General features: G+C 46.6%; 2 protein-coding genes and 1 long non-coding RNA gene across 16 annotated transcripts in view; 1 reads left to right on the forward strand and 2 right to left on the reverse strand.

Annotated features, from left to right (window-relative positions):
* The window catches only part of LOC109567291 (guanine nucleotide-binding protein G(s) subunit alpha isoforms short), a 66,415-nt gene that overhangs the window by 20,135 nt on the left and 21,142 nt on the right, over positions 1-25,138 (reverse strand). The gene's annotated exons all lie outside the window — the stretch shown is intronic.
* The window catches only part of LOC109567292 (neuroendocrine secretory protein 55), a 60,261-nt gene that overhangs the window by 12,952 nt on the left and 22,171 nt on the right, over positions 1-25,138 (reverse strand). The gene's annotated exons all lie outside the window — the stretch shown is intronic.
* Positions 1,258-16,340, forward strand: LOC109567294 (uncharacterized). Of its 2 annotated transcripts, none has more exons than XR_002181993.2 (3): positions 1,258-1,362; positions 3,100-13,300; positions 15,338-16,340. It is a non-coding gene; the product is annotated as an uncharacterized lncRNA (long non-coding RNA). The 2 variants fall into 2 exon arrangements; XR_011570148.1 differs by lacking the exon at positions 15,338-16,340 and adding an exon at positions 13,940-14,148.

A 25,138-nucleotide genomic window follows, 5' to 3' on the forward strand; every position in this document is an offset into this window, starting at 1 on the left:
GGTTAGCAACTTCTCGCCGGGCGCCTCTTGCTCCGACTTCTTCGGGGGCTTCTCGGCTACCCCTTTCTTCCGCGACGCGCGCTGCTCGGCCAGCGCTGCAGCCACCGCCGCAGCTTCGGCAGCCACCTCGGCCGCAGCCAACGCTGTCTTCCTCTCGCTCTCCAACGCTCGAGCTTTGAGTTTCATGGCCATCTTCAGCATGACGGCTCGGCCACCTCGGGGTGCCTGGCTCTCGCCTGGCCCGGGCGCCCTGTTTGCCCCCGGCCTCGGGCTGGCCGGACCCCGTGCGCCCCGTGTCGGGGGAGTCTGTTGCGATCCCCGCGGCTCTGTCCCGGGGGCCGCGGAGCGCGGCTGCTGGGTTTCGTCCGGGCTGCTGGGCTGGCTGCCTAAGAGTTAGCGCCAAAACGGATGAGCAAACGAAAAAGGGGTGAGAACAAACCAAAAAGCACCCAACAATACGAGAAATCAAAAAGCACCGAGAAATGTCAAACAACTCAAAAAAGAAAAAGTGCACAAGGCGCGATGGCACGAGTTTGCTGTTACCCTCAGGCGCTCCTTGGTTAGGCTCTTGGGCACGCCAATGGAGAAAAGAGAAGAGAAGAGAGAGAATTGGGGGGTGCCCCGAAGGCTCGGGCAGGGCGGTAGCGCCGAGGCGCCCCTGCCCTGTCCCGGCCCGGGTGGCTGTTGCCCCGCGCCGGGCGACTCGCACTTCCGCGGGAGGCCACGGTGCCCCCGGACTTACATGTGAGTGAGGTGCACTCACACGCAAGGCAGTGCCTGCCTGCCTGCCTGCCGGCCGCCCGCCGCCGCCCCGCGCCGGGAGGCTTCGCTCCAGCCACGGCGCCGCCGCCCGGAGCCGGAGAGCCAGCTAGCGAGCAGCGCGCCGGGCCGGCCACCTGACGCAGCCCGCTCCGCGGTGCCGACGCGACTGAGCGTGCAGCCGGAGAGCAGCGCTCCTAAGCGGCCCGATGACGCCCCAGCCTCTCTTCAGAGGACGGACCCACCGCGGCGGCCCCTATAAACCGAAGGGGAAGCCGAAAAATCGGCCCGCCGGGGACGTGCCCAAACGGGCTGCCGCGCACCCCGGGGGTGCGGGCGGGTGCGGGGGGCCACACAGGTGTGGGCGCGGGGCGTGGGGGATGCGGCGCTGGGGGGCTTGGGGGCGCCCAAGGCGGTGGGCGCCGGACCCCGCCTCCCAGACCTGCCTCCCAATTTTCGGTGAGTGGTGTAGCCCTGGGCGGCGTGCAAAGTGTGCGACGGCGGCGCTCGCCCGGCTGCGCGCCTCCTTACCTCCCGCTTCCCGGTTAGCGTGCGCGGGGCCGGCCACCCAGCCCTCCCTCCCAGCGGCGCGCACCCGCGGAGGTAGGTGTCGGCACTAATTAATCGCGGCGCGTGATAGGCGATGTGCGGTGTGATATGAGCGCGGAACGAGCATCATCGCCAGGTGAAGCCGGCGACGCGAGAGCCGAGCGCTGGTGGCCAGGTCACGGGGTCGGCGCCCTTGGAGTCCTCCCGGGTTGGCGAGGTGGTGGGCCAGGGTGTCCCAGTTATCCGTGGCTGGGCCCGCGGGCCGCGGTGGCTGGGGGTGTTCTGGAACAGATGGAAAAGTAGTTTATTGATCACGAATTTGTTTGAGAATTGTTTAAAAACTTTCAAGTGTTTCCCCCACCCCACCCCAGCACTGTCCCATTTAAGGATACTGCAGACCCAGCGCAGTGGGTTAAGGGCAGTGACACCGAGTCAGTCCTCAACGGCTGGGCGGTGGCTCACTTTTCCTGGGACCTTGGTTGAGTCGTTTGAAGTCAAGCGGGTGTCTGCTTGGGTACAATTCATTCATTCATTCAATAAATGTTTGGTCCCAGCAGCCCACCTGGTACTCAGGTGAGTCAAGAGTAGCCAGGACGTCCAGTCTAAGACCTTGGCAACTGCCTTTGGTGGTTCACGGGTCACCTGCCAATCAACCCAAATTCACAAGTAGTCACGACTACTACTCTCTCCGTTCTTTAATTTTCTTTCACTTTGAAACAGTCATTAAAACTTTGGATAAAAGTTGGGAGGATAAAAAGAGAAAAACAGTCTATTTGTAAATGGAAACACAGCTAACATACCTAGGGGGTGGGGTGATTGATTGGTTGGGTCAGAGGCCTTGAGTAAATTGTCCCTATAGTTTTTCTTTGAAAATAGAAAGGCACTGTTAATCATTCAACGGGACTGTTGAAATTCCCCCCTTCCCCCAGTTTGCTCAACTCAAAATAAGAAAAAGTGTGACAGATGAAGGTGCCCCCTATTATTTGTTGTTGACCCCATCAGGTACACCTCCAAACCCCACGCCCACCCCCCTTCTACAAGGCCTCACTTCGTGAACCTGAGAGATGGCAGGGCAATTCAAAGTCAGCAGAGAACACTCGGAATTAAGAACAGGAAGCGAAATCTTCACTCCAGACTCTCATGGTCTATCTATATCTGCTACCTCTCCTGACAGCGGGGCCCAGACATTGTCGGACTCTGCAGAAAAGTTGCTGTGTTTGCCCTTCCACCCCCATTCCCAAATCAGCCAGGTTCTGATCACGCTCTGGATATGTCCTCTCTTTCCACACAAATATACACCTTCTGTCGACAGAAACCTCAAAGGAACTGTCATCCACCAAAACAAAAACGGATAAAAATATTCACCCTATAGACCAGAATGTTCTCATAAATAAATTCCACAGTAAGGCTGCCTGAAACTATGACTTAGTCATTCACCAGCTAGATTAGAGACTACCTAAAGATTGAGTTTTTATCTTTACCTATTAAATAAAAACCTCTTGCTTGAATTTGATTAATTGATCGACTGTCATTTTTAAAAACTGGTGAAGGCTTATGAGGAGGAGGAACAGGCCAGATTTTAGTTAAGCTCCATTTGTTCCAAAGCATCTTCCTTTCCTGCTTCTAATGTGGCTGAAGAGCAAATACATTGTATTTAAGAGGAACAAGGTAAATAGTAACCAATACAACCTTGATACTTATGCCAGGAGCTACACATTACTACAAAGAATATAATGAAAAGTCTTCTTATTTGGAAATCCCTGAGTTGGGTTACCATCTCCCCCCTTTTAGATAAATATGCCGCCTGAACTTTGAAAGGAGTGAAGCTGTCCCATGTCATATGCTGACACATATTCCAGGCAAGTACAATCAAGACTATTGTCCTAGAATGTATAAAGCAAGGTCAGGCTTCAGCCATTTCAACTTCTAACCTGGCAGGCCATTCTTGGAAAAAAAAATTTTTTTTTTTCTTTTTTTTTAGTGTAGCTTTCACCTATATTATGACCAACCACTGATGAACAAATACAGCATTTACTTTGTAAATATATGACAGCAGGTGGAATCAATGGTTTACAGGTAAGCAAAGGCCACTAAGAGCTCTGAAACACAAGCTCGTTTGTGGTCTGTTCGGCTGTCTGTTTTCACCCGACACAAAGTGAAAGATGAGATTTTACTTAATTGGCATGGTGAGCTGATACTGTCTACAGTTTTCACTCTAGCAGTTGACCTACCCAGGGCCTTAAAAGTTTTAATTTTAAAAAAATTTAAAAAAGGCTTTCAGGTTCAGAGGCCACCATGCATGACCTTTTCATATGAATTAGTGATTTATTTAATAGGTTGTTACCATTTTAAGTGCCTGGTTTATGCTTTGAGAGTGGAGCAATCCATTAGCATAATTCTTGGAACAGTCCAGACTGGAGAGTTTTCCAGTGGAAGGGGCCTCTTGTTTGGCTCAGGGAGAGATGGAAGTCGTGGAAATTTCAAGCTCTGAAGAGGGGCAAAGGGCCAGAATGTCCCGGGTGTAAAGTGCCTGGTTCAGGTGACCTGCTCCCTGCCAAAGCCAGCAAGTGGGGATAATAACATACCCGTAACCTAAACACTAGGTCACCCCCGGCTATGACTTTGTGAAACAGAGCGGGGGTCCCATGCTATACACACTGATCAACAGCTCCCTCCAGCAAAGCATACTTTACAACAATGGATGGATTGGCAAGGGGTTTCTTTTTCTTTTTTAGTGGTCTTGTAAACTTCATATTTATGGGTGGATGCGTTCCTTGGCTTTTTTGCATCTTCCTGTCTGAGAAAGAATGCCTCGTCTGCTTTTAGAAGCAATATACTCGCTATAGCTCAGAATCTTGAAAACGTTTTTACACTTAATGGTGTAATTAAGTTTTTGGACAAGCATGTGTTCTTCTTGGACTTTCATTAGATGGGTCATGTGAGGTTCCAGAGAAAATAAAATTATGATATTATTTTAATAGCCTAGGAAACAAATAGGTTTCCACCGAAACAGAAACCTTTTAGCTGTAAGTTTTTAATAATAATGTTTAGTACTTCAATGGTGCTTTCTGTCTTTTAAAGTACATTTTGCACTTTAACTAGAATGACTAGTTAGAAATTAGAACTAATTAGAAATTTGCAACAACTAGAAATTGTTGTTGCAAATGAATGTGACTTGAAACCTGTACTATACACATGATGAAGCAGGTATTGTAAAAAGCCTTCCTAGTTAATCCCTGATGAGAAGGTTCTGTTACTTAATCCCATAAAGTTCTTAAAAATCTAATGTACTGCTTATCTAGGGCATTTTTTTCCTTGTCACACTCACCAGTTAACAGTGACAACCACAAGGTAACCCTAAACTTGCATTCAAAGCTAAACATGGTGTTCAAGTTAGCAAAACTTCCTTTCAAAAGCTGATATCAAGGAACTAACTACAGGGCCACATGAAATTCCCCAATTTGATTCCTATTAATTCTAAAATAATTTATTTTTAACTTAGAATACACTCTAATCAAAACAAAATATGGAGGCACATTGGCCAATGTGTTTGGACCCAATTTTTTGAGCCAGTGGCTTTGGGATACGGATCAAACATTTTAAAAGCATGGTTCACAAAATGAGGGAAATTGGGTCTTTAGTGTCTTGATGGATCTTTCCTGACTCTGATGGATGGACACCATCAAAGAGAGGAATGTCCTGGTCTCTATGATGCCCAGTTCCCAAGACCCTTAGTGCCTTTCTCATGACATTCCCAGGACTGGACTTTTAACAAAGTCACCAAACACTTTGAAAGAGGGACACAATAAAGTAGAGTCTACACTGTTCCTTTTAAAAACTGAAACCTTAATAATGATACACATGATAGCCCTGCAAAGATTCAAGGTACATAATTTGGATGAGGGGCTTACTGACATCAACCACAGATCAACGGACCCTCTTACTGGAGGTCCTAATTGAGGGGTGAGTTATGTAAAACTGTTACCACTCTATAGCAGAAGAGTTAATTTTCCTAAACCAAATTAACTTTTGTTAGGTAATGGGAAAGCCTGTTGCTTCAAACTTTTAATTTGGCCTTTAGGATAGAAATTCATCCAGGATGGAAAATAATGCAGGGAGGACTAGTTAACAATAGGTACTGGGTCAGCTCACTTGTGTCTTTGTTCACAAGATGTCTTAGTTAAATGGCATTTTGATTCAACATCTTATTAAACAAGTACCAACAGGAAAAAACAAAAAGCAAGTTGGTGCAATCAAGAGAGCCCTAAAGTCCTAATAAGATAACTTTCTAAAAAGAAATCCTTTAATTGTTCTGATTTTAAAGATTTTGGGATTTTTTTTTTTCCCATTGCATTCAATTCTTCAAGTTTAGCCCCATATAATTAAGTGTTTAGAGCGTTAAATACTCTGGATGAATCAGGTAATAAATTTCCTTTAATTAAGTGCTGTTTTGTGTATAAAGGAAATAACTGCTAAATACAACTTTTACCATCTTGGTGTTTTTACTGTATTTACCTACCAACCAAGTGTAGATGACTGTTTTCAAACAGGCTTGCAATTAGTTACTAGCCTCAGTTTGGGACAAGTAATATTCTGATGGGGCTGTGGGTGTTACTTGCCTTCGACGCCCCCCACCACCAAACCCACTTCCATCTGTTGTTGGTAAACCCAGAATTAAGCAATTAATGGGACATAATTAGTCACACATTTATCTAAAACTGTGGATATATTTTCATCTTTCTGTGTTTGCCCACACATGTTGAAAATGAAATAGAAAAATGTGTAATTATAGTTTAGCTCCGCCTCCTTCCCTGGGTTTTTATTTTGAGGGGCACAAATGCTTGGTTCCCAGAGAAGCCCCAGCTTTGCCCCTCCCCCATCCATCTCTGTTTAGCCTCTGTTTGGTCACAACTCAGTATTTGCCCAGAGAGTGCCCTCGCCTCTGCCGGCGGTCCATGGAGGACTGGGCGGTGTGCACAGCCCTCTGCCTGATGAGCCAGGAGCTACTCAACTCAGCAAAGCCCAGATGCTACAGCAGCTCCTCAGGTCTTTGCCGACCTCTGGAAGTTATGAGGAAGAGAGAACTAGCCAGCTGAAACAACGGGCATTTGCAATCAGGCTGGAATCAGATGGAAAGGAGATGTTTTCACGAGCTACAGACCTCAGCTGTGCCCACAGCCACGTCCCAGGGTCTCTGCCTGCCGCCCAGAACTGGGAAGGCGGCCTCTGCCCGCTTTCTCGAACATTCCTGTTTCTTGGTCGCTGAAGTCTCTACTACCTTCTCAGATTACGGCTCCTTTTGTGCTAATTACACCGAAAAAATTGAAAGAATGTCGCTGACTTTACAAAGAACACAAAGCAGGCTTGCTTAAAAAACTAAATATAGCCATTTTCTTTCAGAAGGGGGACCACTCAGCCTTCAGAATGATTTGCACTGTTTGGATTAACTGCAGACGGACAATTCATTTATGAAGACCCAGGTGACAGAAAAGAGGATACATTTAAAATGTGGGTCGCTCTGGGGGGCCGTTCACATGAAATCCCAAGATCTGATTAATGATGAACTGCCCCCCACCCCACCCCCAACACACACACAGCGCTTAATTGTAAAATAAGACTTGCCAGTGATAGCAGGCTAATATAAGCTACCATGAAAAGAGGAAAGAAATGGAATGCCACTGTGTAGAAAGCTATGTACCACGCAGGTAAAAATATAAATGAGAGAAAAAGAAAGTCTAACTTCTCACCCCGGAAGGCTGCGCCTGCCACAAAGCAAGAGGATGCTGTTTTTGCAACTCCCTGTTCTCTATTATATAAGGAATGGTCTTTTAAAAGACAGAACTGGGAAGTGCATGTTGCTGGCCAAGAAGATTATGGATGGCATCCCCGTGCTCCTTCTATGAAATCCTCTAAGGGTTAATAGGTGAACAGTAGCTGCTTGGAATGATTTATTTTTCCAAGGAACATTAAATACTGAATTGCTCATGCTGAAATAATGCCACAGCTGTGACCCTTAGGGCTGCATTTTGGACACTGGTTCAAGTGACAGGTGTACTCGATGTATGCCCAGCTTGGCTGAAATTGTGAGGCCTAACTCAAGTTTTCCCCCTCGACTCGTTGGTGGCAACTCTGGAGCCAGCCAGGAAAGGGCCTTTTGCACATCGAAGACCATGTGTGCTCAGCCGTCAACAAGAACGCCAGCCTTGGGTGGGGAGGGGGTGGATGGGGCCCCTGCTCCCTGAATATAAAACGAGAAAATCAAGACAGAAGACGGGGAAGAGGAAGTGGGAGCTGAGAAGTCTGATTTGAAATCCTTCTAGGTTTTAAAGCAAACAGATCTGTCCTTGGAGGATTTTAGCAAATGAAGCCAGCCTGGGATTCTAGGAAATGTGTCACCAAAATTGGTATTACTAGAGGAAGTGGCACAAAGCTGGAAATTCGGAGTCTAATCTGTAACATACTAACTATACCTATTTTTATCCCAGGGTTGCAGTGACCTAACACCAAGAAATGAAAACTAGCCCTTCATCGATAGAAGACATGAACACCTTGAGAGTGGGGTGGCAGGGCAAAGGTTTCACTAGGTCCCTTCATCTGACCAGGGGTTAGACATCAGCAGTCACTCATGAAGGCAGCTGATTTTTGAGGAAAGCCAGTGAAGGCTCCAGACCAAACCTTGGGAGCTCTGGTGTGAAGTGAGCAACTCTGCATTGTCAAAAGTCTGGCCTGAGCAAAATGCCTATAGGGTGTCCTAGTAGTTTGGAGAGGGCAAGAAGAAGGCTGGGTAGTCAAGAAGGAGCCCAGATGAAGCTTTCTTTCGTCTTTGCCACCAGCCACAAAGGCATGGGGTCCCTATCTTTTGGCAAGATGGTGCCAGGTGGCTGATGAACAGAGAACCACCTCTAGAAGTTGACAAATGTCCCACTTTGGGGCCTGGTTCCAATAAGGATGCTTCTCATGAAGATGATGGTTGCAGCTGCTGCTCCCTTATTCTGAAAAGGTGAACCTCTACCTTCTGAGTACAGGATGCTTTCATAATTGGATTCCCTGGGAGCTGCTTCAAAAAGCTCGTGAAAGAATCTTTCAGAGGAAGCTGATATAAAACTTAGTTGGGATGCAGAGACATCTAATCTTCAAGCTAAATGGATACTGTTTACTCATAACCATTCAAAGCATCCTAAAGTCTAGAAAGACCTAACTCAAGTTCAGTTCAGTCGCTCAGTGGTGTGCGACCCCATGGACTGCAGCACGCCAGGTCTCCCTGTCCATCACCAACTCTCTGAGTTTACTCAAGACTGGGCACAAAGACCGACTAGTTAGCTGCAAATTCCTATCATGGTGTTATTATTAACCCAGACCTCAGGGGGGCGCTCCAGAGCAGGGGAACTGAAAGTCTCAGCCTTCAAAGTGAATTTCTTAAATAGTTTTGAGAAAAAATCAGTAATCAGCTTAAATACATTTTAGTGATCTGCCACAAGTTAGTTGAATGCAACAGGGGGAAAAAAAACCCCAAATTGTGAACTAACTAGGGTGATCCCCAAGGACACTTAATGTTTTCATCTCAGATATAAGATAACTTTATATTTCATTTGCCTTGCACATTCTTAAATGTGCTAAATAGATGTGTATTCCTCACCTTGGCATAACTATATATCCTCTAGATTTACTGAGGGTACAGAAGGCAGAGAAGGGAACTTTGTAAAAAAGAAGGAAGAAAGCTAAAGAATAGAACTCTACAACAAAAATTTAATTTCTAAAATGGATGCCAAAGTAGAAGAGATAGTGAGAGAAAACTATATGCGTTTTCAGTAAAACTACAAACACCAAAAAAGGTGCTAGCAACATGAAAACCCCAGGGAAACAAACAAAATCACTCTATAGGTGAACCCTTGCTGTACCTTCCTCCCAACACCTGAGTTCTGTGAAACCACCCAGCTGTCACTTTTTTCCTCTTAGCAATGTGACATTGATTTGTCATTATTAGAATTCAGAGGTCTGCTTAATGAACTCTTAATAAATGAAAGTTATCAATTCTTGACCTTTTCCCCCTGGAATTCTCGGTATGTGGTTAAACTGCTAAAAAAGTATCTTCAAGGTTCTGTGACTATAAAATAAAAATAAAAGATTAAGGCTGGGTGGCTTGGGAAGTCTGAGCAGATTTGGGTTCTGCCCTGCCTGCACCCCAGAGGGAAAATGAGTAAGATCGATTGGAAACAGCATCTGGGGGTGATAGCAATGCTCTGCTTTGGCTGAGCTGTCTGCAAATAGAACTACTCTGCCTGAGACTGAAGTCCAGGAGGGAGGGGTGCCAAGGAGCCCTTCCCCCTTCCTCTGCCCCCGCTAGCATCCCCTTCCTACCCCACCTGCCTGGCTATTGAAAGAAACTGAAGCCCAGAGAGTCTGAATCAGCTAGCCAAATGAGAAAGAAAGAGAAGAGATTGACGATCAAGTCCTAGTTTTGGTGACTGAGAATAAAGGATTGGGGGGGGGGGGCACTTTTTCAAGAAACTGAATCATGACCAATTTTTTTTTTCCTATGAAAGCAATACTCCTCGTCCGTATTTTTCACTAGCTGCCCTGAGCTGGTGGTAATCTAAGACAAAATGAGGGCAGGTGGCTTCAGCCTCCTTTTCATGCTAAGGTGGCCACAGGCACCAGATAAATCTTGACCCTGACAATGGTGCTGCCAAGAGCCTAATCACAAAGACTGCCCTCTGTGTGCCTGCCTGTGAAGACTGGTGACCCTCTGCCCCTCTGCAGCAGACTCCAGGTGGCCACTGCAGAGAAAGCACGAGGGTCTCACGTCTTATTCATGCCCCTTCTAGTTCCTCATTCCTCAAAGAGCAGGCTGGCTTTCTAGGTCTGTCTCCTCTGATCCCTAAAAATAAGTCTACTTGTGGGGCGGGAGCGGGGGAGGAATGTCAGGGGAGGGGGTCAGATGAGCTGATCCTCAAATATTCCACAAACTGGCTGTCTGGGGACAAAACATCCAGATGCTTTTTCACAACTGGACTTTTGACCAAATTGATTGGATGCTTCAGTGTCAAGAACACAAAAAGTCAGAAGGGTCACCAGAAGAGGAAGTTTGTGGGCGACAAGAAAAAACATACTATAGTAGGAAGCGTTACATTTTTCGAGCAAGGAAAATCCGAGTTTTCAGGTTGTGCTAAATGACTCAAAGTTTGCCAGAGCGAAGACAGGGCAAAAAGAATGGATGTTGTAAAAGGTTATCAATATAACCTTTTTATATGGTCCTATTTATTTGGCTCTGGTGCCGTCATAAAATGGCTTGACGCCCACCCCCCCCCACCACCACCACTTTTAAGCACTCTGTAAAATGCAAATGGTCTAAATTAAGAAGCCATCTAATCTCAACCAATATTAATTTTGACATGAAAAATGAGACCAATTCTTCAGACAGGATTAAGATCACGGCCGCCTGGCATTAACCGATCACCCCCGTTTCTTAAAGAACAGGATATTTTCCTTTTCCAAAGTGCCTATTTATTTCTAAGAGAGACCCAAAATCCTCTCAGACGATTCTTATTCAGACACTGAAAAGGTACAATCTCCTAATGTGGCCTGCTTTGACCCCATAGACTCTATCTTATTTGTCTGTTTTTTCCCCCCTCCCAACTAAAATCCCTCTAAAATACCTACAGACCCCCAACACAGCGGAAGGTCAGGATGCTGCCCCTGTATCTTTCTCCATGCAGACCCAACTGCCAGCCCCTAATATTGTTTCCCAAGCAGAAAAGAGAAAACTGAGAAAAAGATTTGTTTTTCTCTCGTGTTTTCTCAACCGGTCCATTGAAATCAGCAGGATCACAGTTCCTCCATCTCTGCAGCAGGCAGAGTCGCCGAGCATCTAGATAAAGAATCTGCCTTTTGGCGGGGCTCAGTTGGGGACACTGCAGTTGTTCTAGAAAAAGGAGGCGTCTCTGCACCCTGAGACCACTGCCACCTCCCGTGAGATCCTGCGGGTGTTGCACTTGGCTTGTGAATTCTCTCGGCGAAGTGCAAGAAATAAAGTGGCTTCACTGGGAAACGCCCATTATTCTCCTGCCATAGAGCCCTAGGTCCCTGCTGTCTCACTACCCTCTGCCTGGTAATTGTCATCACAACCGGAAGGGTCTGTATCAGCCTGACGGTTCACAGAGGGGCAGAAGGGACCCTGGAAAAGTCATGGACTGTTTGGAAGAACCTGCTGGCGTAGAGCACCCCACCCCCGAGGGCTGGGGGAACTACGGCCCTGAGTGTTTACCGCAGCCTCCGGGGTGCTCTGCCTGCGTGTGTAACAGACACTGGGTAATTCAGAGGCACAAAGTCAGGGTCACAGCACGTCTCCTGCTTTGTGTAGTTCTGTCCTAGAGGCTCTCCAGCAGCCAGTACCTGGTGTCTGCAGGACATGAAAAGGTTCTAAAACGGAGGAGGGGGCTGAAATAATGCCCCACCACCTCCCTCCATTCCTGGGCCCCATGGGCAGGATCCCCATGGATCCATGTTGCTCTCTTCCTCACATTCCCAAGCCCAGGAGCTAAGGCTCTTTTCAGCTGAGAGTGAGTCTGGAATTCACTTTTCTTTTTCTCTAAATACTGCCAGTCTGAATCCCAGGGCCACCTTCAGGGGCTGGGGGGGTGGGTGGGGGAGGAGTTCCTGAGAGCTCAAGGTCGAAGGTCAAGGCAGGGTGGGTGGAAGGGGAAATGGGCCTTTTCCCTGATTCTTGCCAGAGCTGAAAGAAACTGATTAACATCTGCTTTCCACCTCTTTTCCCATTGCTACAGCTCGGGCCTCAGCCCTCAGACCTGCAGGGTTCTCTCTGGCCTCCTCTGCAGCTCCCAGGCCCTAGAACCTGACTTTAAAAAGAAAAAAAAAAAAACCCCCACCATTTTCAACAATGAGATATGTGACCACTGAAAACCCCTCAGCTGCTTTAAAAGCCAGTGGAGCAGAACACTAGCGAGACTCCCCCAGCTCGAGGTTAAAGTCACAGTTCACTCCACAGAGGGGAAAGGAGAAGCCAGCACTCAGGAGGCACTGGCTAAGGCCTGTCCTGTGGGCTCTTCCCAGGCCAGGCTCAGCCCTGGCTACAAACAGCCGGCCTGACCAGCACAACTGGGGCAGGGACCCGGGACCACGGGCAGGGGGCTTCCCTCCCTCCTTCGGCGTATCCATCACTGTGCAGTGACAGCCCGCTTGGCACTCCCCTCATATCTCTTCAGAGCCCCCTCCCTTCCCCCCAGCACAAGCCTCCTTGGTTTAAAAAAAAAAAAAACAACCAAAACCCATCTTGTTCTTTCATCATAATTAAAGTGCTGTCAGGGAAAATGGCATGGCTGATTTTTGCCGCAGTTGAAATGACCCTCAGCTTTCCTCTCCTCTCATTTGCTAAAGTGGTCCTTTCTCTGCCTGAAATCAGGCCCTTTGGTGATGGAAATTTTAGCAGGAAGCGGCGAGTTCTAAGCAGAATCCTAACCTTGGGAGAGTGGGGAGAAAAATCGATGTTTTTGGAGCCGGCCTCTCTGCGGCAGCAGCCAAGGTGCTGTGAGGCCGTCTTCCCCGTCAGCAAGGGTGCCCTCAGCTCATCATGCCGGCTCCCTCCCTCCCAGGCGTTGTCAGGGGGTCGCAATGTAGCCACACTTGGAGGTCGATTCTCCCTGTTGACTTATCTAAGGGGCAGAAGGAAGCTGCTTGGAATGAAGACAAAATCCGAGCGCCTTCCTCGCCCAGAGGGAAAGCGTGACTGCGTATTTAATATCCTGGCTGGCCTGCATGTTTGTGTTTGAAATAAAGCTATAACTTCCACACATAATGAAATGCGCCCCCCTCCTCCTGCCTGCCGAGGGCTACAGAGCTCCGCCGGGTGACACTCCTGCCTGTCACAGCCACTGCAGTGCCCAGGGCCCTGTCTGGCAATCTCAGCTCCTCTCATTTTGTGAAGACGTCACCAGCCTGTGAGCTATCAGAGAACTTTCTGAAAAGGACATTTCAGGTGAGCAATGCAGTAACATTGGGCGGGGGGGGGGGGGGGGGGGCAGAAAAAGGAAAGAAAGGAGATTAAAAAGAAAAGAAAAAAAAAAGAAGGCAGAGTAAGCCAGGGCCCTGAGTAGTTCTGAGCTGCACCTTTGGAAAACCATGTGTGGAAGCCATGACATATATTCAAACACTTATCATGTGAGGAATTCATAATATTCAATCCTAGCCTTCAACTACCTAGATATTAAGGAAACATGTCAGGCGCTTTCACAATTAGCTTAATTTCCTTTTCCTAAATATCAGGCATCTTGGAAAGGCCCCTTCTGAGTTTCACTGGGGAGCTTAATTGGAAGGTTCCGGGTTTCTAGAAGGGTATGCTAATATGTGGCAAGTCAAAATGGCAATCCAGGCCTCCCTCGATTGAATCATTAGTTGTTAATGCACCTCTGAGTAACTCCAAGCTCAGGTGTGAAACTAGCCCAAGTGTCACTACAGCACAGCTTCTTCCCTGGGCTGCAGCAAAGGATGGTGGGGCTGTTTATGTAACACACCAGCAATAAGCTTGTTTTTGCGGCATCATTATTTGCCGGCCTAGTCTCCTGCCTCCTTGCTCCTTTCTCCCTCCCCACCCCCGACTTTTCTTTTTTCTTTTTAGAGAAAGCAAAGCAGCTGTATAGTACTCGAATCTTTTACTTCCTGACTATTCTGTGTGTCAGAGAAGTGGACGCTGGAGAAAAACATGGGGCTTGTTATTACCGGCCTGAGCCGGAATGAGTCAGGCACCTGAAGCTTCGATGTGGACCTGACTCTGCCACTTGGATGAGGCCCCCTCCTACATCCGCTGAGCTGTACCTGGAGAGCTGGTGGGGGGGGGGGGGGGGCGGTGCGGGGAGCAAGCCCTGGGGTCACGGGGCGGTGGGGGCAGGGAGCCAATTTGCTGAATTCACTGCTTGGGGGTGCACAGAGCTGGGGGTGGGGGAAGCATTCGGGTGTCAACTGCCCAAATGTTCCCTCCCCAGCCTCTTGTTAGAATTCTATTTCACTATTAAAAACGTGACTCTTTCAGCTCTCTGGCCTCAGAGAGCTCTTTATTAAAATGCAAATGTCCCTTAAGGGTAGCCCCGTAAGCCTTTGCTAGCTAATGGGATTAACTGACAGAACACAACCACCTGCAGGGGGGTGAGGAGGCCTGGGGCCAGAAGCCCCCTTCTCCAATTTGCTACAGGCTCACCCCTGAGCAGGAGGAAGCAAAATCCAGTCTTCTCAGCCTCAGCTGTCCAGATGTCCTTGAAAGGGACTCTGCAGCCGGGGGCCCCCGAGTCCCAGCAGTGGGACCATTTGCTCACTGCAGTTCTCGGCGCCCTGGTGGCCCCATCTCTTAACAATCAGTTCTCTCAGGATGGACAACGTTTTCAAGGTATCCTAGCAGAGTGGTCCGGATTCAAGAGAGCATCAGGCCGCGGTGGGGAAGTAATTGCACATAACTAATTCATTTACAGAGGCAGCCACTTGTAATAAAGGACGTTTTCAAAGTGACTTGGCAAACTGATTTTTTTTTTTTTCCCCCTGAGCTGGTAAACAAGCTTCACATTATGCCCTGAAAATGGGTTTTCATTCACATTGATTTCGCAGTGTGCCTCTCAGGTGAAAAGTATGAAAATGTCACAAACAAGGAGAAGCCCAAACTTATTAATTCTGTAAATCTGAATTTGACTCCTGAAATAAAACCAGTCCCTGTTGTCTGGGGAGTTCCTTCAGTTCAATTGCCTTCACAAAAGCACTTCCCTCCTCTTATATCTAAAATAAGAATTCTCTATTTACCTATCTGTATACACACACACGTATTTTTATAAAAACCGCATATCCTATGCTGAGTATTACAAGAGCCCTATAGATAAAACAACTCTTCCAAGGCTCTGAAGAGATGACTGAAAAGTATTTGTGAGAGAAAAGCTGGAAATTAAATTCTGCAATTAACTCTGCACTTTTCTTTCCGCAAAGACTGGGGGTTAATTATACTAACCTGAATAATGAGTATCTCTATTTCCATTAGGAAAATAGGAAAAAGAGTCCCAGAGCCCAGAAGCTAAGATGGAAGACAGAAGCTAGGATGGAGGGCAGGCCAGGACCTAAGATGGTGGACTGGAGCAAAAATGGAGGGCAGTTGAGGACCTAAAATGGAGGACTGACTAAAACCAAAATGGAGGGGATCCCAGAAGCTAAGATGGAGGACCCAAGCTAAGATGAAAACACTTCACAGTACCTCAGGACCTCTGGATGCAAACTGTGAATGCTTTTTCACCCGACCCCTCAGAATACAAATCCTAGACATAAACAGAAGATTCTAAGCTTAGGTGGAAGAATTTAAGGCTATCCCTTAAGAGGATTTTCAGTCCCAGAAGATCCTGAAAGGCTCAGGCTCCAGACAAATCAGAGAAGAGGGAAGGAGCTGGCTAAAGGAGCTGGATGAAGAAGGAGCTTCACTATCCCAGGGTCAGGCCTCTGGAGTCCCTTCTGAAAGCAAGTCCACCCCTCAGTTCGCCCAGCAAACCCCCAGCAACACCTCCTAAAGAAAGGCCTGGTTCGGTAGCTTCTCTGAGACCCACACTGGGCCTCGAGAAGGTCCCACCCCTGCTGTTTACCTACAACTGTTCAGTCCTGGACTGATGTGGAAATCTGAACCGTGTGCCTGTCGAATCTACACATGGACATCTGTTTTGATCCTTCTGGGTTTTCTACAGTCTCATTATCAGGACTCAACATATTTTATGTGACCATTGATTTGCTTTGCTCAACTCGATTGAGGAAGGGTTGGAAGGCCACCAACATCTGTGTTTTTTGACAACCTTTCTATCTTTTCTTACCTGCCGTGTCTATTTCCTATTTAATCACCCAGCAGCAATGGTGCATGGTTAACTTCCTGGGATTGTTTTGATTGTTAAGACCAAAGAGAGCAGCAATGCCTTATACCTTTGTCTTCCCCATGGGGAAGGGCACATTATTAGTGTATATTGAGTGAATGAATGAATAAACAAAAATGCCCAAATGAAGGCAAACTCACCGACCCAGCAAGGATTTCATGCTTCTGAGAGGCCTGGCAGACACATGCTTGGCTACTGCAACTTAAGAGATGCTACTAGAAAGGCAAAAAGGAAACACAGCCATTTCGACATCTCATTTAACCCCCCAATTAGGCAGTGACTTATCAGTGAGAGAAAATGGGAGCATTTGCACTGAGAACTGGGCAGTATTCCATGCTCTTTGCCAAGTTGGACACAGTCTACATATGAGGTAAACCTCAGATCTGCCAATAGTCAAAAATTAATTCGTGACAACTGTTTTCACTTGGAACCATGATTTCCTTCAATTAGGTGTGTCATTTTATGCTAAATTCCCATTAAACATTTCCCAACAAGCTTTTCTTTTCTTTTTTTTTTTGAAGAACAGCCATGATGACCCTTTACCCCTAAGGATTCTTTTCTCTCCCACACCACCGCTCCCCCCCACCAAAGATTCTTAAAGGTCACAGAAGGCCCATTCGATAAGCATATTGGTGGTGAGGCTGCTTTCTGGGCTATTAGGCTAGCAATTACATTTCCCCCCCTCTCGCCCCTTAATCGGCCATTCTGCTGGGTTTCAAAGCAATGCAAATTTAGCTCCAATCAATTAGTAACACGTTTCTAACTTGGGGGCTTGGGAAAAGGGTGAACTTTTCCTGGTGGAGGGAAGTTAAAACCTTGAGAACAAACGAATCCTGTTCAACCTAGCAAAAGTCTTCTGCCTCTGTGGACTATGTTTTTTGGTTGTTGATTTTTGCTTTAGGCCGAAACTGGGGAGACTGGGGTCCTACTACAACAAATTAGGATAAGATTTTAATTTAATTTTATTTTTTTTGCTTGAGCTAATGAATCAAGCACAGGACACAGAGGCAGCTGACGGAATATTTTCCCCAGTAATGCCAGGAAGCTAAAATCAGCCTTTGTGTGTGTGTGTTTTTTTTTTTTTTAATAGCCTGAGAGATTTGCATCTGGGTGTGATATGCTTGAGGGCCCCCCCAGCTCAAAGCAATCAATCTTGTCTCCTCTTGCAGAAGCCCCCTCCGCCTTCCTCACAGAACAGAATTGTCTCCTCTCTCTAATGAACATACCCAGGAGAATAAAACTTGTTTTTCAAAAGTTTGGGGAAGGAAGAAAGGAAGGAAGGGAGGAAGGAAGGAAAAAAAAAGCACACAATGCCTATACTGGGTCTGGCAGGAGCCAAGTTCTGGAGGACACTAACCTATAAACTTCTGAGGATTTCCTCAACGTCTGAGAGGTATACGTAATATACAGGGTGTTCACTTTCAACTTGAAAATTTACTTTGCTTTGTTTTGAGTAGTTATCAAATCAAAGAACTCATAAAGATTGGCTTTTTTTTTTTTTTTTTTTTAAGGTCAAAAAGGTCCAACGGGTGCCAGATTTCTTAAAAATCAAACCACTCAGTTGGGTAAGGCTTGTGAAAACACTCAGAAAATCAGGCTGTGCCAGAAGGGGGCTTATTACTAATTAAGGGGAAAAAAATAGAGGAATCATTTTAGGGTCAGGAGAATGTTCTAGCAAGTGAAAAAGGGCCAACTGTGGTAGAAAGAGTGGAGGTCACAGCTCAGGGGATGGTGGGGAAGGGAGGTAGGGGCATTGGTCTTGGCATTCGGCACCAGCCCCCAGTCCCTGTCCTACTGGGTGGGGGGGGGGGTCCTGAAGGGTGGTGGGATGGGGAGGGAGCGATGTGTTGTGTCGTTCCCCACCCGCCCTTTGGATTCCTGGGCCTGCACCCCAGGCCTTCAGTCAAGGGCAGCCTGGCCCCTCAGCTGCGCTGGCCGTTCAGCCTGGACTGACAGCGCTCCATCCTCGACCTAGTGCAGCTTCCATTCCTTGTAACCAGACCCCTCTCCTCCTCCTCCTCCCAGATTCTAAGTTCCTAGAGGGCAGGGACTATGGCTCCCGTTGAGAGCTACATTTCACAAAAGTACTTTTTCTTTCTTTCTCTTTCCCCTCTTTCCTTCTCTTTCAAACTTTTAATTTCATCTCTATGTTGCTCTCTCTCTTTCCTTTTGTACCTTCTTTTTCTCTCTTTCCTCTAGAAAGAACTGGCTTGGAGGGGAGCTGGTTTTTCCACTTCTGAGTTCACAAAAGTTCAGAAAAGAAAGGAATTCAGATTCCTTCCCCCCTTGTCCCACCCCAGGGGAAAGCGCTGAGCAAGTAAAAGAACCCTGAAAAGACACAATGGAGAATGTGGGAAATGCGCTCAGGAAGTCAGTGAGTGTTGGGTGGGGGGGTGAGTTAAAGGTGAAGTTGTTTGCGCACCGCCATCAGTACCCTCTTTAGAAACATCCATATGTCTGGGTAGAGAACAGGAGGAGATAAGGAGATATAAAACCCTGACAGGATAAGGGCAGGGCGGGGGGTGGATTTCCTGTAATATTATAATGTCATTTTAACAATAAGTACAACTTCTGGAAGAAAAAGGGAAAGGGGTCAGAGAAAGTGTGGGGTGTGGATTCCCAGTCCTGTGGGCAGCGAAAGTGGGTAGTTTGGCCCGATGTGGGAGACTGGGTTCTAAGAGGACATGGCCCCCCAGAAGGTAAAGATGTGTGTGCTGTCTAGGGGGGGAAAACTGGTAGAGAAACCCACCAAATGAATGGACCTAAGCTCCCTGTCTCCCTAAAGTACAAAATGGCAGCACTGGTGTTAAAACTAAACTCCCAGGGACCCAGAACAGGATGAGACCCTAATCTGAGGTACCTACCCCCTAAAACCTGGGGCTTTTTTCCGTAGGCCTTGCTACACTTCATCTAGAAAATTCTAAGTGATCCCACTTCCTGTGGGCATCCCAGTCATTCTGAGCTCTCTGCTGACCTCTGGTGGGGGAGAATTCTACTGGCCCGGAAAAGGTGTCTTTAACAGGGGAGCCCACCTGCCCTGCTTTCCAAGGGACCCCACATCCAGAGGAACCCCCATCTGGGGGAAGGGGAGAGCCTTGTTAACCTGCCTTGTCCAAAGTTCAGGGCTATGGATTGGAAGGTGGGGGCAGGAAAAAAAAAACTTTAAAGGAGCCCCAGGAAATTGGGAGTTTAAGAGAAACTTGTTGGCGTAGAGTCTATTTTATTCAGTTTCATTTATTTTTTTTCAGCTATAAAGGGGAAGGGGAGAGGGTGTATTTAAGAATGGTGTGTGGAGGGTAGGTTTTGTTGAACAGGAATGAACTCCTGTGACAGGATTTGGTAGGTCCTGGCATGGGAGGAAGTTCACGTGGCCCTTCTCAAATAGATGACCTCATGATTTTACAGCTGCTGCAGGGAGGGGAGAAGAGAAATGGAAGGGGTGCCCATTCTGTTGGAACCAAGGAAGTTGGCCCTGGACACCATCAGATCTCACTGTCTCTCCACGGGACTTGGCCTCATCATGACGGACGTGACCTTCCTTTAAGACCAGGGTTGGGCCTGAGATGGAGGGTGGGGGTCCTCAGCTGGGGAAAACTCTTCTTAGTAAGAATGCCCCTGAAAGCTCAACAGGCTTGCAGCCCTGAGAGGCAGAGAAAGGTCATAAAGGGGAGAAAAGAAAAACTAGCCCTGAAATCTCAGAGACCCTCAAAAACCCCAACCATTTTCTCGTGAATGGAAAAAACTGTAAGGATTTACCCTCAACCAGTATCTTCTCTATAAGACAGCACTGAGTATCTATCCCAAAATCTACTCCCTCATCTCCCAGCATCTTCCCATATTGTCTCAAATGCTAACTCCTCCAGGAACCTCCCAGGGTTTCTCTGATGGACAAAAGGACCTCTGCCACCTCTGAATTTCTTTTCTAGCCCTGGATTGGGGTGAGAAAGAATCCAACCCTCTTGTGCATCCTGCAGAAGTTCTCCCAATGACGGGTACCCAGAAATTATTAATTCGGTACCAAAGGGCAAAAGGCAGGCCTAATATTTCCTGTACAAGCTGCTATTTTGGAAAGGATGCTTTAAGAGAAAAGAGAGAAAGACGTGTGTGTGTGTGTGTGTGTGTGTGTGTGTGTGTGTAAGTGTGGTGGGGCAGGATGGTTATTTGGCATACCTGTCCTATTAAAACTTTTAAGAAGATAGTTAAAGAAGTTTAAAGTGAAAAGGACAGTCCTCTCCTTTTTCAGATGAGAAAAACTGGAACCCATAAGATAAGCAATTTGCCCAAGGTCTCAGAACTGGTTCCTGGAAGACCCAGGGCATGCAAAAGGGCTGGGAGGTTAGAGGTCACTGTGATAGTGTTTTTTTGCACGGGCCATGGTCTAACAGAACCACTAGTTAAAAGGGATATCTGTCCTTAGAGATCCATTGTTCCACTGGAAAACCTTAAAAAAAAAAAAGAAAATGATCCCTGGGCCTTGAGGGGCGGGGACTGTGACCCTGGAAAAGAGGATTAGGGGAGGGGGCTGCGGAATTCTGTCTTGGGCGCAAGCTCCCTATGAATTCTGGAAAGCCAGGCTCTCAATTGTAAAAGCCGAGCGCCATCTGCCAGCCAGATCTGAACAGCCTTGCTTTATTTTATTGTCTCCACTTCCCAGCCCTAAATAGTTGGTGTTCTGGCCCCTTTCCCTTAAAAAAAAGAAAGGAAAAAAAAGGTATTGCTTGCTCAGAAACCTCCCTAAAATAAGAATTTTTTTTTTTTTTTTTAATTTCAAAAGAGAGGAAGAGAAAATGAGAAAGCAAAGAAAAAATGAGGCAATCTCTTAAGAGGCTGATTTCTGACCCCAGGTTTGAGCTGGGCAGACCTCCGGGGAGAATAGGACAGCTCCCCCCTTCCCTGCCCTTCTCCAATGAAGCAGTCCTGGTGGCCTTTCCCCGACCCTTACTTCCTGGCAGAATGAAAGGTCAGCGCCCAGCTTGGAGCCTGCCTTAATATGGGAAGTCAGACCCTATCTCTGGGGAATCAAGGTTTTAGGGTCAGAAAGAATAAAAAGCGAGACCTGTGCCACCTGTCAACTTAAATCTCAGGATAAGACGTCTGCAAGGTATTTGGCTTTGTCCCTTGGGTCATTACCTCTTTCTACATAAAGTTGAACACTGACAGATGCACCTCCTGGCTCTCTCTAGGACTGCCCACCAAGTTTAAGTATTTCCCCTGACCATGGCAGAATCTTCAGGACGAGGAAGCTTGTTCGTACTTTAAGAATCAAGTTTTGGCCTTTCCTGGCTGTCACTTGGCAAATTCATGGAATCCTTGAATAGAGCAGTGGAATCAACCAAGGTTCTGGAAATGAGAGCCTGCTAATGTTCACCCAGTGTACCCTTTCCATGATCCTGGGACCCTCCAGAGAAGCCAGGCCTTCTCTGCCCACCCCCTCCACAATCCGGGTAACTTGGGAGCATGGCAAAGGATGAACACAACAAGTCCACCCCGGACCAAACCTCCCAAGGATAAAGATCCCGAGAGCCCTCTGGAATCAGGAAACCCTCCAACTGGAAAAGAGAACCCTCCGTCAAGTGTCCATCTTAAAACTAGCCATTTGTTTGCAAAACAAAATAATCTTAATATGCTTCCCTTTTAGCAGCTAAAAAGGAAGAAATGAAATCACCTAAGTGTGGAATTATAAACAGCTATTAGTTTTATGACAATCCAACTTTTAAAATTTTTCCCCTAGCGTCTGGCATTTGTTTTGGGTTCTGCCCGGAGCCTTCTAAGCATTTCCTTGGAAAGATGTTGCACTTGGTCCCAGGCAAAAAGTCAAAATCAACATTCAAAAAAAAAACACGCCTTGGGTAATTTCGAGGATTCTGCAATAAGCAGATCTTAGTTAGAGAGCACTTTGCTTAACTAAACTTGGAACCTATTTTTTTTTTAAATGTCCAGTAGATAATTTATTAAACTACCAACCAGTTTTCACCCTTTATCCTAAAGTAATCTTAATAGTAAAAGCAAAAATCTAAGTTCTCATAGGTGTGTAGAATGGAGAGTAGGGTTTTTTTTTTTTTCCCTTCTAGACTTTGCAATTAACTTAAGGGCCCCAAATTCCAAGTTTGCTAAGGAAAATGAAAAAAAAAAAATTCTTTAAAAATAATAAATCTCAAATGAATCTGTAATAGCTCTTTTGGAAGACCAGAAGGGGGCAAACATGTAAGTGTTTTAGGCTCAAAATATAATAAAGAAGCAAAAAGTCTCCTTCCGTAAGGGTTAATTGGGCGGGGAGGGGGGCTGGTTAGGCGCAAGCTGGGGGTTGCCAGACCACTATTTAAAAATAAAATGACTTATTCAACTATACTTGAGTAAAAAAATAATCTGTAAAAAATTTTAAAAATCACTTAGTCCTGTTATGATTATTCCAAGATATTGGTTATAGAATCTGCCCTAGCAATGGGGGTATGGACGGGTGGGTGCATCTACCATCTTACCAAAAACCAAGTGCAACTCTTGAACAGGAAACGTCCTTGGGTTCTCACTTCTGTTCACAAGTATGTCTTATTTCTAAAAGATCTTATTTTACCTTATTTTACCTTCATCAGTACAGTCATTCAGAGGCATTCCTTCCACTGCCCCCTACCCACCCCTACAACTTCCTGCCTTGAAATCTCAAGTCCTAATGGTTAGGGGTCACCCCCATGCGGTGGGCTGGTTCCCATAGGGCTAGGACTACAGTGACCCAGCTAGCAGGGCTTACACCCTATGGCTGCAGTGCACACATTACCAATCACAGGCTCCGTTTGTGTTTTTTTTGTGGGACACACACAGGTGGGGCCCCAGCCACCTAGAGCTGTTATGTGACCAGCAGCCATCTGAGTACCAGTCCTTACTATCCTGACCATACTCCTGTCTGATGCAGAGTGAATCAATTTATGCACATCAGATAGGGAGAATCCCATCCCCTGCCTGCTTCAGACAGAAGCCCCTAAAGAACCCCTAAGTGGTAGATGAGATCACTGGAGGGTTAAAATCTACTTATGCCCTGATCTACTATTGATTAGCTACAGAATGACTTGCGTAATCAGCAATCTTAGACCGATTCATTATTTCCTTGCCTGGAATAATTTCCTTTTCTCTTCCATTTAGGGTCATCTAGTGAACCTCCGGAGGTCACCTTCTTCTCAGAGATTTTTTGGAAATCAGTTCTACCGGATAATGTAGGATCACCCAGACTGGAATTAACATTTCTGAGTGGTTACTAGTAACTGAAGTTAGCAACTTTTTCTCTGAAGATAACAGCTTTCTTTTTAAGGTGGTCAGGTTATGATCTGTATGAGCTCTGCCTTTCCTAGGATTTGATGTTGATGTGAAGGCAGTGGTTCTCAACTGGGGGTGGTTTCTGCTCCCCTGCTTTCAGGGGACACTTGGCAATGATTGGAGGCAGTTCTGATTGTCACACTGTGTGTATGTGGTGGTGGTGGGTGGGGTGGGTGTGTGTGTGTGTATGTCTGTGTGTGTGTCTGTAACTGTGTGTATGTTTGTGTGTATATGTATGTATGTGTGGGCTTCCCTGATAGCTCAGCGGTTAAAGCATCTGCCTGCAATGCTGGAGACCCGGGTTCGATCCCTTGGTTGGGAAGATCCCCTGGAGAAGGTATATATGTTAGTGTATATATATATATGTATGCATGTATGTATATGTGTGTGTCTCTGTGTACATGTATATTGTGTGTATATGTGTGTACATTTGTGTTTGTTTGTATATGTATGCATGTGTCTGTGTGCATGTTTGTATATGTGTACATTCATGTATATGTGTTTGTGTGTATGTGTATATGTTTGTGTGTATGTGTGTATGTTTATGTGTCTGTGTGTATGTGTGCATGTGTATTGTGTGTGTGTATGTGTATGTATTTTTGTGTATGTGTGTGTGTGTATTGTGTGTATGTGTGTATTGTGTGTATATGTGTGTTACTGGCATCTAGTAGGCAGAGGTTAGAGATGCTCCCACACATTCTACATTGCACAGGTTGGTCTCCATGGCAACATGTCAGTGGTCTGCCTGTGGAGGACCCCTCTGTTATACAGAGTCCCCTGAAAATGCTAAAATCCCAGCAGAGAGCCAGCAAGGAGAAGTCACAGTTTAAGAATAAGAGACTAGGTTTGACCAAAGCTCCAGGGCCTTACCATCCAAAGGGGTTTTGACCAGAACCTGGGCTTTGTCCTGGGGTGGGGCTGCAGGGAATAGGGACCCTCCTCTGTCTTGGCTGGTTCTCCTCTTCCCCTCTCGCTGTCACTACAGATGCAACACCTTTCTTCTGCCTGTACCACCTCACCATCTAGTGGTCACCTGAAATACCAACTCACTCCCACCATCTCTTGGCCCTTCTAGAGTCAGTCAGTAAAAAAAACAATTCATATTTGGGGGTGGGCAGTGGGTGGAAGGACCCCTGAATGACATATATGATTTTATGAATAAGTTAATGAAGTAGACTGTGGGCCTCCCAGACCTATCCAGAGAACACTGATTGAGAATTAACATGGACACTTTCTATAACTTCAGAAACTACAAAGGCCAAAAAGACTTAGGAGGTACCTTACGGAACCGCAGATAAACAAGCAGCATCTTCTTAAAACAGAGTGTCCATGTGCCCCAGCAATTTCAGTGGCTGTGTACCTCATAAGTGACACGGCCTATTTCAACAGGTTGGTTTGTTTTCTTTTTCAGATGGACCAGTTAGCTACTTGCATGGCTAAAGAAACAGAGGCCCAGGCCTGTGGTCCCCCAGGTCAGTGGGGCCTGGATGGAGACTTGCTGAGATGCAGGACCTCGCTCTGTATCCTTCAGCAGAGCCCTGGCAAGCAGCCTGTCTTGGCCATGGACTACATTACAGTGTGTGCTTTTAGTCTGTGTGCCTCATCACAGGAATTACTGTTTCTTTTAA

This window comes from Bos indicus, chromosome 13 (assembly GCF_029378745.1).
Source record: "Bos indicus isolate NIAB-ARS_2022 breed Sahiwal x Tharparkar chromosome 13, NIAB-ARS_B.indTharparkar_mat_pri_1.0, whole genome shotgun sequence".
NCBI lineage: Eukaryota > Metazoa > Chordata > Mammalia > Artiodactyla > Bovidae > Bos > Bos indicus.